The sequence below is a fragment of the Alligator sinensis genome, unplaced genomic scaffold, assembly GCF_000455745.1.
Source record: "Alligator sinensis unplaced genomic scaffold, ASM45574v1 scaffold210_2, whole genome shotgun sequence".
Lineage (NCBI taxonomy): Eukaryota > Metazoa > Chordata > Crocodylia > Alligatoridae > Alligator > Alligator sinensis.
In genome coordinates, this window is record NW_005841946.1 from 2,117,130 (window position 1) to 2,130,257 (window position 13,128).

The 13,128-nt window shown below is 48.5% G+C and overlaps 1 long non-coding RNA gene across 2 annotated transcripts in view; it reads left to right on the top strand.

The window, feature by feature from the left end:
• LOC102371116 overlaps positions 1-13,128 on the top strand; it is a 39,164-nt gene that overhangs the window by 7,655 nt on the left and 18,381 nt on the right. The window lies entirely within an intron of this gene.

The following is a 13,128-nucleotide window of genomic DNA, read 5'->3' on the forward strand; positions in this document are numbered from 1 at the left end:
ATGGAAGAAAAGGAAAAGCAAAAGTGGCCAAACCCTGCCCGCACTGCTCAGCATGGCTATGGCTGCTTTTCTGCACTCGTTCCAAAACTACAGGCTCAGGCTCTGCTGGCAGCAGTCATTCTACACAGAGGAAGCACGATTCGGTGGTTAGCGTCAGCTTGGGAACCAGATGTTGTTCCTTGTTCTCCCACAAATGCCCTGGGTGCCCTTGAGAAATTGCTTTACTTGTTGGTGTCTCAGGTCCTCATCTGTAAAATGGGAATATTGGATCATCCTTACCCTCCAGGGGCAGTGTAAGGTTAAAAGTCAGGGGGGCATTCGCATATGGTGGCAAGGGCAGTGGAAGAATCAATGTTACATAATTCAGCTTCCTGCAGGGGGTTGCGAAGAGGATGGAGCTGGGCTGTTCTCAGTGGGGGCAGATGACAGGACAAGGAGCAATGGGCTCAAGCTGCAGCAAGGGAAGTTGAGGTTGGATATTAGGAAAAACTTTCTCATAAGGAGGGTGGTGAAGCACTGGAATGGGTTACCCAGAGTCTCCATCCTTGGAGGTTTTTAAGACCCGGCTGGACAAAGCCCTGGCTGGGATGATCTTAGTTGGGGCTGGTCCTGCTTTGAGCAGGCGGTTGGACTAGATGTGACCTCCTGAGGTCCCTTCCAGCCCTCATTGTCCTATGATCCTATGACATCGGGAAGTTCATTTGCTTGTTATTTAACAGGCACTAATCAGACCATCACAGCATCCAGTTGCTGATGTTTTCCAGAGTAGGGTTATGTGCTTCTCAGTTGCATAGACTGAACACTATCAGCTAGACCCGGGACCTCCCAGATGCTAGTGTAATAAATATAAGCTTTATGTGGTTAAAAATCCCTGCTTATTCTTAAACAGCAGGGTCTTTGTGTCACTGGTGAAATGATGACAGTAAGAGGAAAAACGAATCTGTCAGCAGCTGAGCGCGGTCATGTGTGAGGGGACTTCAAGGGCGTCTTCTAACATTTAGTGAGATTTGATAAGGGAATATTCACTGGTGAATCTGATGAGACTTGAAAATGAAGTGCAATTAGTTTATAAGTCCCTCAATCACAAGCTGCCTCACCCAGCGAAGGCAGGCTGCCCCTTGACTTATCCGATAGTGGAGGGAGCTTATGGGGAGTTTTGTCTGTTGAAGCTTGAGTGCTCACGACATGTGAGAAAGCAGGGATCTAATGAGAATGGCCTTACAATTTACATCATGCCCTTCATCCAGAAAGATCTCAAAGCCCTCTGCAGTCTCTTGTAAATGTAGGGGCTGTTTTATCCAATACCTTCATGCATCCATCCCTGCGGTAAAATATAGATCTTCTTCTTTCCCTGTCCCGTAGAGGTTGGCCATTGGGGTGGGAGGCTGTCCCTGCTTTTGTCCCCCAGGTCCTTGCTATAGGAGCCTGGAGAGTGAGCTGGAAGTCCTCTTCCTCTCTTGCCTGTTCCTTGCAATGGGTGCCCGCGCGGAGAAGCACAAGAGCTGTTCTTTCCATTCCTGGGAGCTTCTGCAGGTCCCGGGGGCTGTGAGGCCGTTGGGAGCATCTCGCCAATGCTGCTGCAGAAGGTGGTGGGCAGTCGCATGTACCGGGCAAGGAGAGGCAGGCCCTGCCACCTCCGTAGCGGTGCTGTTGTGACCATCCTCCACGCCTCCGAGCCTACCGGCGCATTGGACCAAGGTGGCACCAGCTTCTCTAGCTAATGGCACACTGGGGAGTGATGTATCCAGCATCACATCCATCCGCCTTTGACTCCCCAGTCTGAATGACCAGGTGTGCCCATTGACAGCTGGGTCAACTGGGATCAGCCTTCTTTATGAGTTAGGAGCGAGGCTTGAACTCCCGGCATTCGAGTTGGACCAGATGCCTAAACCAGGCTGCCGTTTCAGTGAGAAGATCCTTTGGCATCTCAGCACAGAATCTCTTTGGTGGGGTTTTTTTTAAACTTAAGATAGCTATATAAATATTTAATAATCCTTACTAAAAAATTTAAATCAGCATTTTATTTAAATACACATTTCCTTTATTGTATGCGATATGCCACTTTCAAATACCACGTGCCATTTTCAAGGGGGTTTATCGGAGGCTGCAGCCTTTAAAATGGGCAATCGGCTCAAAGAAACCACAAGCCCTCAGGGTGACGTCTCATATCTCTTTCCTAAGACAGACTGCTTCTCTTAACAGAAATAATGGCGACGCAGTGATGTTTATCATTTAAAATCTTTATGGATGATATTAAGGAACTCTTCAATCAGTTGGCTCCCTACAGCTTTCTTTTTGTAGATGAGACAATACAGTAAATGACCCACATTTCCCTCTTTGATTGCTCTTCTGAGCTGTCCGGGGAACTCTTACGTACGTTCAGGGGCTGGTGGAGCGGCAGACCCGTGTGTGTGTCCAGAGGCACTGACCGATCTGCGTCACCGCAAAGGAATGGAGCCGGTGATGGACATGTAATTGCACAGGATCTTCTTCCAGCCGGAGGATTATTTTCATAGCTGCTGTTACCGTTATGCTTGCTTCTCCGTGCGTGTGCAGGGGTGTTTTCTCCCCTTGATCCCATCGCTCCAAGGACTGCTTGACAGCATCAGAATATCAATGTCATTTTGGGGAGGTCTGTGCTGTTACCCAGGGCACCCACTCTGCACATACCCAACCCTGAAGATATCCCCCCCACAATTGCTCTTCTTGAGATCTCTCTCCTTGGCATGCTTGAGAAATGGGGGTGGCGGTAGCCCACAGGAGCTGCGTTTGGCCTCTATCGGGTGGGAGTAGATGGCTAGGGCACGTTTGGGAGCAGCGTGCTAGGGAGTGGGGCACAAAGGGTACGAATGTACCCTTTGGGTTGTGCCCTCCGAGGCAGGAGAGGCAGATGAAAGTAAGAAAGGCGGAGCAGGCACGGTGTTAAACGTCACCCCCAGGCCTTTCCCTTCCTTGGCTTTTCCCTTGGTCCTGCTCGGAGGTCTGCACGGCAGAAAAGGCTCTGCAAGGTTCTCCAGCCTGGCTTCTCCTGCTCTTCTGCAGAAGGGGCGTAAAGGGGGTACCTTTCAAGGGTCTCCAATTTCTAAGTGAAAAGAGAGTGAATAAGAATATAAAAGAGCTAGTTTGCTTCAAAGAGCATGCAGGTCTGCAGCGCCAGGCCCAACAGCCTGCCTGAAAGGAATATGTTGCTGCTTTGATCGTATTGCACCCGAGGAGAAGTCATGTAACCACAAGGCCTATTATATTAGATCCAGCTCTGGGCCTGCAGCGTGGTCTCTTGTCTCCATCGCTGGTTTGTGACTGGGACACCAATAGCCCTCACCCCCCTTCCTCTGTGGGCAGGGACATACTGGGCAGAGCCAGCTACAAAAACTCTGCTGAAACTTTTCTCACTCCAAAATGCATCTTGTGGAAATGGAAACTGTTCCTGAAATGGGGTCTGGTTGGACACCGCGGGCTTACAACAGTCCTGGAGCCAGCTCAGTGTAACGTTGGGGAATTTGATTTTTGTTTGTAGCATTTTGTTCCCCATTTCCCTTCGTGCTGCATCCTCTTGCAGTCTCCGGAGACACTTCACCTCCACCTCTGCCTTCTTCCTTGCCCCAACTGATGCAATGAAGATTGGGTCAAAAAGATTGAACTGTTGGGCTCTGACGTCCCAGGCGTGCAGCTTTTTCAGGATTCCCAACCCCATCTGGGATGAAACCAGATCCTAAAACCATGACGCTTTGTGGAAACTCGGCTTCTGTTTCTCCATCTACACTAGGGCTGACCCAGAGTGGAAGTTGGGAGCAGCATCTCTGAGCACCTGTCCTGGCTGTCTGGGATCAAGCCGACACGTGCCCCCTCCCAATCCATACCAGTCTGACCAGGGGTTAAAATTCCTTCCTGACCCCAAATATGATGATTGGTGCGACCCCGAGTGAAGGGGCAACATCCTGTAGTCAGGAATATATCCGCACTACAGTCCTAGCTTGGGCGTTGGCACACCCCGGTCAAAATCCTCCAGTTAAAAATCCCCAGCCTCGGGTGCAGACATCACCCAGTTCTTCTGAGGAAGGTAAACTCCCCCCTGCCGACAGATATAGCAGTAGGAGGGGGAAAAAAAATCCTTCCCAACCCCATGGGGCAACCAGCAGAGCCCAGAAGCCTGGGACCATAATGCAGCAAGACCGTAGTGCAGGTGGCCCATGGTGTCGGGCTGCACGAGATGGGGTGAGGAAGGAAGGCTTCCCATGCCCAGGTTTACCCAGTGCCCTGATTCATGAGCTTTGCATGTCCAGCTGCAAATGTAATTAGTCCTAAAATTATCCATCCTTCACCCTCCTCTGTCAGAACCTCTTCAGATTTAGCCTTGTACATGAAATCATTGGAATTGCAGCCCCTTATGCAAGATCTTTACGACGGAAAATACGCTATAAAAGTTTGCTGGGACTCTCTTCTCCTCCCTTTGTACATGTAGTTTTCCATTGAAGGAATAATGACATGTCTCCTTTCTGGCATCATAGCCCCAGGCCTAGCAAGCATATGTCCGATCTTTAAAAATAAATCCATCGAAGAAGCACAGAGCAAATAGAGCCATGGCAGATATTAAAGGTCAAATAAGAAAGGCCACCTTAAAATATGCTCATAGGAAATGACAGGTTATGGTGCCCTGTTATCTAATTACCTGTGTCAGGCGGGGAAAGCTGTATAGCAATGATTTTCAACCTAAATCATGCCAAGAGACCTCAGCACAGCTTAGCCATGTCTCCCCATCTCTTGCAAATTCTAATCTGGGGCAGCTGGGCTGGTGAGAGAGATGCAGTCAAAGTGACAGTATTTTCCTGGCTGTCTTGGGCTTGTGGGGGGTTTGCTTCACCTGGGGGCCCCTTCTTGCCAGCGTGTACACCCTCAGTACGTGCTGCCAGGGCTTGTTTGCATTGCTGATTTGCATGCACACAGATAGCAGGCTGGGTTTCCTTTACATGTCATGCAGTCCCCTTTAGAAATAGGGGTAGGGGATGCAGGGGTCTGAAGACTCAAGTTCTTTAGCTGCACAACATGGGCAGCGCAGGCACTGGTGATGGCTGCTGCTGCCCTTTGTATTGGGGCAACACCTAGATGAAGGATGCCCTAGAGGTTGGTGTGTCAGTCTGGGCTGGGAGAGGTGTGGGGTGGACGGGGGTAGTTCTTGGCTCTGTATTACCATGGGCAAGTCACTTAGCCTTTCTGTGCCCCACTTCCCCCTCTGTAAAACGGGGTGGTGGAACTTCCTTCCCGCAAAGGGGCAGCATGAAGTGCCTTGTGATTGCGAGGTGTTCAGATATGGCAGAGATGGGAGCCATTTAAGTACCTCAGATCAATACAGTCTCCGTCAGGGTCCCTGCACTGGATATACATAATGAAAAGACGTTCCTCGTGCTAGAGAGGTCTTAGGCTATATAAGGCCAGGTGCAGACATTACACTATTACTGGTCTACGTGATCAGAAACCAGTCTATTCTCACCACAGACAGAAGTTCGGCACACATAGACTGGTTTAAAAATGGTGGAACCCAGGCTACAATTTGTACCGCCCCCCTCTTCCCACGAAGGGCGAATGTGTCCGTTCACGACCAGTCTCAACTACGCTGCAACTTAAATCGATTCCACCTTGAGCTTTTTGAATGTCTGTAACTAGCCTAGAAGACTGTGGATTTAGCAAAGTGTGATTTTTATTGGCATCTCTGGCGAGTCAAAGGGAAGCTTATCAAGGAGTTTGGGGTGGCTTGGAGTCTGTTTATGGGAGCTCCTCCTAGGCATTATGCCAGCAGGAGAAACATTTATGGGAAGGTTTGAGTAACGGGCATGGAAGGTGGGAAGCACTGGCTGAGTGGTGGCAGTGAACACGTCCTTCCTCTGTCCAGACTATAAACCTTCTCCCAAGATTTGGCTGCATTGTTGATTCACCAGCCTTGTGGTAGCAATTATAGGGGTGCAGATACTCTGTGGATTCATGCCTTGGACTGAAATTAGCCACTGAACTGTTGCTTGATGTCTTCATAAAGAGTTGGCAAGGTGCCTTCCAATTTCATTTGATTTAACCGGAGATTTCTGGTGGCATATGAAGTATGAAACCCTGGGCTTCTCCAACCAAAGGCAGTGATTAAAATTAAATACAGATGTTGGGCTTAAAGTCTGTCTTCTGTCTTGAAAGTTTACCAATTCCCTGTTTTCAAAGTAAGGACTACCTCATATGCCTATGGAAACTCTAAGAAGGAAGGAGTTTTATGTTTGCCCAAGCACGCGCCTTTTAAAGTCGATGGAAACCCGGTCGGTGGGTGCGCAGTGCAGGGTTAGCATGGGTACGGCCTCTTGCTGTGGTTCCAGAGGCGTGAGCTTGCACCTTGCTATGGACTCATGCCAAGGACTGCCCCAATCACCCACTTGCAAACAGGCAGGTGGTCACACTTTGGGACGTCTCAGGTGGCTGGACATGCTACCAGCCACATCACTCCCTTGTATGCCATTAACTACAGAAACTGGTGGGACTCAACCATCCTAGCTCAATATGCTGCTGGGCTCAGGTTTTTGCCACTCATGGCCAAAGCATGTGACAGCTCCACTGCAGCTGTATTTAAAAGGAGATCTGATGATGAGGATGTATGTGTATTAAGATAAAATTAGAACAACATAACCCGTGTATTGTTCTGTAGCCTGGGTTCATCTCTCGGTGGTGCTTTCTCTTCACCATAAAGTTCTTCACATTGGAGTGAGAACAACTCAGCTTCAGTCTTTGACCCAAGACTTGAATAGTTCGTGAGGTAGATACAAAGCTAGGCAGGTCTTCTCTTCTCTTATTATCTGACCTTGTATCTATCTACACAGGCCTTAATGAGCCCTCACCCAGCCCACCTCTAAGTTGGAGCTGAACAAGAACATATCTCTTAGAAGGAAACCCAGTCTCAACTTAAACATTTCCAGTGACCAAGAGTACGCTATAGCCCTTAACAAGCTGTTTCATAGTTGTTAGGAGCTGGAAGGGACCTTACAGATCACCGGGTCCAGCCCCCCCTGCACTTGGGCAAGAAAGACCACTGGGATCAGATGACCCCAGTCAGATGGGTGTCAAGACATTTTTTGAAGATCACCAGGGTGGATCATGTTCCAATGGTTAGTTACTCCCGCCAACAGAAAATGGATTTAAGATGCAAATTTTTATTTGTCTAGCTTCAACTTCCAGCCCAGCGACATCTATGTCTGTTTGGTGAGAGAGCCCTCTAGCCTCCAAAGTCCTCCTGCGGTCCTGGGACCCTGCCGTCTAACAGGGAGATCTTGGGACCAACATTGAAGCTTTGGAAACAACTTCAGGCCAGACTCTGACCTGAGCTCAGGTGAGCTGCCCTTCTCCACTCAAGCTCATCTCAAAGTATGCACACAGGCACTCATCCTCCTTAGGTGTAAGGGAAGGTATTGATTGTGTGTGATGAATCGGTGCGTGCATCCTGCAGGAGCAATGTGGCATTAATGGGAGAAAGATGCAAGCGCTTGCTATCTCCTAATGCATGGCTCATTATTTCCTCTTGCGGAGGAGTCGGTGGTGAGGTGGCATCTCGGAGCGCTCTTCCTGCGTCATCTTTGTTCAAATTGAAAGCAAGAGCAAGGAAAGGTTTTAACTAAGCTGGGCATTAATTTTCAGGAGATGAATAATGTAGACCTCCCTCCTCCGCCTCCGAAAGCTGGTTAACAAATCATGCGGCGCGGTTATGCTGCTTTATTTCTGTCATCACCGCACGAGGGGTATGTAGCGATCAGCCATTTGGATTCAGGCCCTGGCTGTTCGAGAGACTCCCAAGAAGTCATTTTATTTCTGTCTCTCCTTCACCTGTAAAATGATGTCTGCAGGAGTGAAAATGCTAAAGGTGGGATGTGATATACTGGAAAGGCTCTATAAAAGGAGAGGGAGAGAAACTGTTCTCCCTTGCTGCGGAGAGTGGGAGGTGAAGCAATGGGTTTCAACTGCGGCAGAGCAGATTTAGATGAAATACCAGGAAAACCTTCCTGGGACTGACAGAAGAGGAGGACAGTGGAACAAGGTGAAAGATGCCCAGGAAAGTTGTGGCATCTCCTTCCATAAAGGTTTCCAAGGGGAGGCAGATTGGGCCTCTGTCTGGGATACTATAGGGCACTAGGGTAGCCCGTCCTGCATCGATGCCAGGGGTTGGGCATGGTGATCTTTGAGGTCCCTTCCCACCTTGTGTTGTAACCTGGCTCACAGAGATGATAGGAGGCATCGTTGGTTTAACCTTTCTCAGATCCCAAGGTATCCTCTGATGGAAGGTGCCACAGAAATGCATAGGGTTGAAGATTTGTTTATTGGAGGGGTAAAATGAAATGCTGTCCTGGTGCCTCGGCTTACGGGAGATAGTGGGTAAAGCACATCCCACTTTCCTTCAGTGAAGATCTTCCCCCCACCCCTATTAAATCCTGGGCCTTGTTTGCCATGGCATCACTGTGGATTTACGCTGGTGGGGGTAAACAAGGCGTAAAGGAGCAGTGACTTGGGCCTGTGAAGATCTGTCATTTTTGCATCCGTGAATCCGTAGGCCAGTCTATAGACAGACGAGACTTCCAACTGCTAAGTGAAGACCTCTGCTAGGAAGGGTGCATCTCTTTAATCATAGGATCATAAGAAAGCAGGGCTGGAAGGAACCTCATGAAGTCATCTAGTCCATCCCCCTGCTCAAGGCAAGACTGTCCCTGATTACACCATCCCAGCCAGGTGTCTGCCTAACCAGCTCTTGAAAATTTCCAGGGATGGAAATTCTGCAGCTTCTCCAGGCAGCCTGTTCCAGTGCTTCACCGCTTTCATAGTCAGAAAGTTTCCCCTAGTCTCCAGCCTAAATTGGCCCTGCTACAACTTGAGGCCATTGTTGCTAGTCCTGTCCCCTGCAACCACAAAGAATAGTCTATCTCCAGCCTCCCTATAATCACCCTTCAGGTATTTGATGAGTGTTATCCAATCCCCCTCGGTCTTCTCTTCTCCAAACTAAATAACCCTAGCTCTTTTTTTTCCTTGTAAGTTTTGCTTCCCAGGCCTCTAAACACTTATTGCTCTGCTCTGGACTCTTTCCAAACTGTGTACATCCTTCTTGAAGTAAGTGTGAGGCCCAAAACTGTCCATAGGACTCCAGGTGAAGCTTCCCCAATGCCGAACATAGAAGAAGAATCACTTCTTTTGATTTGCAAGAGATGCTCCTGTTAATGCAACCCAGTACACTGTTGGGTTTTGCTTGGGTTTTTGTTTTTTTTGCAGTAAGGGCACACTGTTGGCTCATATTCAGCTTATGGTCTGCTGTAAGCCCCAGGTCCTTCTCTGCAGTACTGCAGCCTACCAATCACTCCCCAGTGCATGTGAGACAATAATTGCATGCACAAGTGCAGAACTTTGCACTTGTCCTTGTTGAATATCATCTGGGTGGTTGTGGACCATTTCTCCAGTGTATCTGGATCCTAGCCTTTCCCTTCTGAGCATCTGCAACTTCACCCAGCTTGGTCATGTGCAGATTTGCTGAGCATGCCCTCAACCCCACTCTCCAAGTCATTAAGGAATATGTTAAACAACACTAGACCCAGGGCATACCCTTGGGGAAGCCCACTTGAACCTCATCTCACAGAGAGCAAGGCATTGAGGGCAAAAGACCGAGGGGGGAGGCTGGAGGCTTGGTACTCCCCCTGGAAGTCAGCAGATCCAGATCCTAGCTTCAAAGGAAAGAGACAGTCACAGTCCTTGGTCACTGGGGACCCAAATGTGCCTGATACCAAGAGCTCTTAACTTCTGTCACATTTTGGCCTTGTAAGTAACCAGGATCCTCAGTGACGGTGGATGAGGAGAAACTGGCTTGCTGATCTGTGCCCTCCAAGTGAAAATGGTACCTAGACTGAAGGTTGAAGAACATGGTGAACTGAACTTCTCGAATGTGTTAGCTCCACACTCACCTCCATTTGTCCAAGCACCGGCAAGGGAGCTTACGGGGAGTGGGGTGGGTCTTCTCACCAGGTTCAATGGGTCATCTAGGATTGAAGGGGAGGCTAAAAGAATAATTCATATTGTAGTAATAGACCTTGGAGAGGATGGAGCCAGAAAATTAGGAGCAAGAGCGCTTGTTCCTTGGACAGAACAGAGATTTCTATGGGCCTAATTCCCATTTTACCCTATTCTCACACCCATGTGACTGTTGAGTTTAGTGATGGTGCTACTGGCTTCTCTCAGTGAAAAATGAGAGAAGAAGCAGCCCCCCGCAGATAACAAGCTAATGCCCAATTTACGCCAGTATAAATGTGGTGTTTGTCTGTAGCATGCTTCTATACAGCTCCTAGCACAATGGGGAGTCGATCTCAGTTACAACCCCAAAACTTTCCTATAAAATAAATAGTAAAAATGAGTTGAATCAATCCTTTCCGCTCCATTAGTGATATGTGCTAATTCATAGTCATCTTCACAGTTACTTCTAGCAACCAGAACAGTCATGTCTTGAAAGCTGACTTCTTGAGGAAGTCTGACTTGTGTTTGCTCCAGTGATATACTGACTGGGCGTGTCTACATGTGCATTTACGCCAGCTTAAATTTACTGCACAATGGGAATAGACCAGCATCTACACGTGCAGGTGACCTGGGACGGAATTTAGTCCCGTCAGAGCAGCCTGCCATGTGCCCCTGTGGCCACCGGGGGGAGCTCCAGCCTCTGGCCACACGGCTGCCAGCCCTTGGCACTAACTTTAGTCCCAAATTGAAGCCAGGAGCCCTGGGGCTGGGCTCAGGCTGGCCCCCTGGTGGCTGGGCAGGCCCAGCAGGGAGGCCCCCTGGGTTACTGCACAGTAACGTGTCTACACGTGTGTTACTGCGCAGCAACTAATCGGGCGTAAATTTGATACCTGCATGATGCCTGCACTCAAGTCGGTGTAAGTCACCGTATTTACTGTGCAGTACAGGTGTGCACGTGTAGACATGCACCCATACTGTGCAGTAAGTTGGGTTACTACGCAGTAAATGCGCACGTGTAGACGCACCCCCTGGTGACCTAACACATGTCCTGCTGCCACATCTTCGCAGGTTCAGAGGACAGCCTTTGTCCACTCATTGTTCCCTGGTCCGGAGTGGGACTAGAGCCTGGCCCTGTTGACTGCCTTGCAATCCGAAGGTTTAGGGGCAGAGAATGTACTTGGCATGTATTAATAAAGAGCGGTATGAATTGATGGTGTTTAAGCAGCGATTATTAATTGTACCATGTGAAGTGAAGAAATAAGATCTCTTCTCACCGGGAAGCTATTCAGAGCACAATTTGTCTTTGAATGCAGTTTTAATTAAGATTTGCTTTCATGACAAAAAGAATAGCGCTGTCAGGATTTGGGAGGGAGGGAGATATTCTATAAATACAAAGCAGATAAAAAAGACAGGAGCAGATGACAGGTTAACATCTCCAGCGGTAGTAACTGCTGCATATTTGTGACAGAAAGCAAAGTATAGGAAGCTGAACTACTCAGCCCTAGTTTCATGGGTCCCCTGGGAGCGTATCTGTAGTGTGATAGACTTTCTGTTGTCACTTTGTATCCGAAGTATGGCAGAAGATGTGTTGCACCAATATTGTCATCCCCTAATCTCTTAATTTAGCTGTTCCCCTTGATATTTAGTATTTAACCAATTGCAGAATTCTTTGTCGGTTCTTTTCTTAATGTATTCAGCCACCGTGGTGCAGTCACTGCACCTTTGGTATAATAAAACAAGATGCTCTGGTACCTTTCCCTTTATATCTGGAAGCAGACGGAGCAGTGGGCAGCTGGAGGACTTGGCTATCACATATATGTTTTGATGACTTTTTGGAGTTTTACTGCCATACCTTCGCTTCCTCCAGTAATAATTTTAAAGCTGTGAATAATTATTGTATCTCATTCTTTTGTCTCAGCCTCAAACCCAAAAAGCATTTCACACCGATGCGAGTTCAATATTTTTTTAAAACCCCATTTTATGGGAAAAGCCTGGCAGTGCACTTACCATCAATCAGAGTCTTTTCCAGGCTTAATTCAATCAAGCTGATGAATATGAGCTGAAAAGGGTGCCTGTGTCTCCTCCCCTGTGAAGTGATTGAAACCCGATGGCAACAATGGAACATCCTCGGTTTTTTGCCCATATTGGTAATGAATACATTTTAAGATGCCACGTGGTTTCCTTCTTAAGAGCAAGGAGGACATAAGCAAAGAAACAAGCTCGTTTTCCAAAACCAACGCTGGAGAAGCTGAGTGCTTTGTCACGCCTAAATGACAGCAGTAAAAAATAATTGGCAATAATGTCATTTAACAATTGAAATGAATTGGGTTTTTTTCCCTCGGTGAAATAGAGGCTGTGGTGGAATGGTATTGTGGGAGCTCGTATTTAATCCTGGTGTCTGGGCAACTGGGCTCTTGCTGAGATGAGAGGCCCGTGGTGAGAAAAGAAAGGGGACAATCGTTGTGCTCTGTGTCTTGAAAAGAGGCGCTGTGCTGGATTTTTAAGGCCAGAAAAGAGCACTGCAGGTCTGGGATGTCTTGTGTAACCCAGGCTGGAGAGCAAAGAGGCTTGCTTTTAGATCTGCTTATTTTGTTAGGATTTTCTTCCCTCAAGATGCAAACAAGGGGTGAGATCCTGTTCTGGCCCTTGGGTCGGGTAGAAGGGCCAGAGTGGTGCCAAGCTGACCCCAAAGCCCCTGGCCTGGCTTGGGGAGGATCCCCAGGTGTAGGCATGGGAGAGGGAGGCTCCATAGCTGACTTTGGACATGCCGGCGCCAGAAGGCAGCAGAGCCTCTGCACAGCAGTGCTGCTGAGACCTCCGGCCGAGCTGGACCCCACAGGGAAGCCCTCTAATTTCCAGCCGCCAGAACAGCCCAGGATAAAACCAGTTAAAGACATTTTAGCCCCATCTCTCCCCAGTCGTGCATGTCTTGCCATCTTTTAAAGGCAAAGCGCATCCTCTCACCCAAGAACTTTTAATAGCTTGCCTGTAGGTTCATGCTCTGCTGGGAAGATGAAGTTACGTCGCAGGCAGTGGTTTGATCAGCAGCTCACCCTCCCACAGGCGTTCGAGGCCGTGTTTCTCCCCGTTCAAACAAAAGGGCTGGCAAAGGGTGCAAGATTT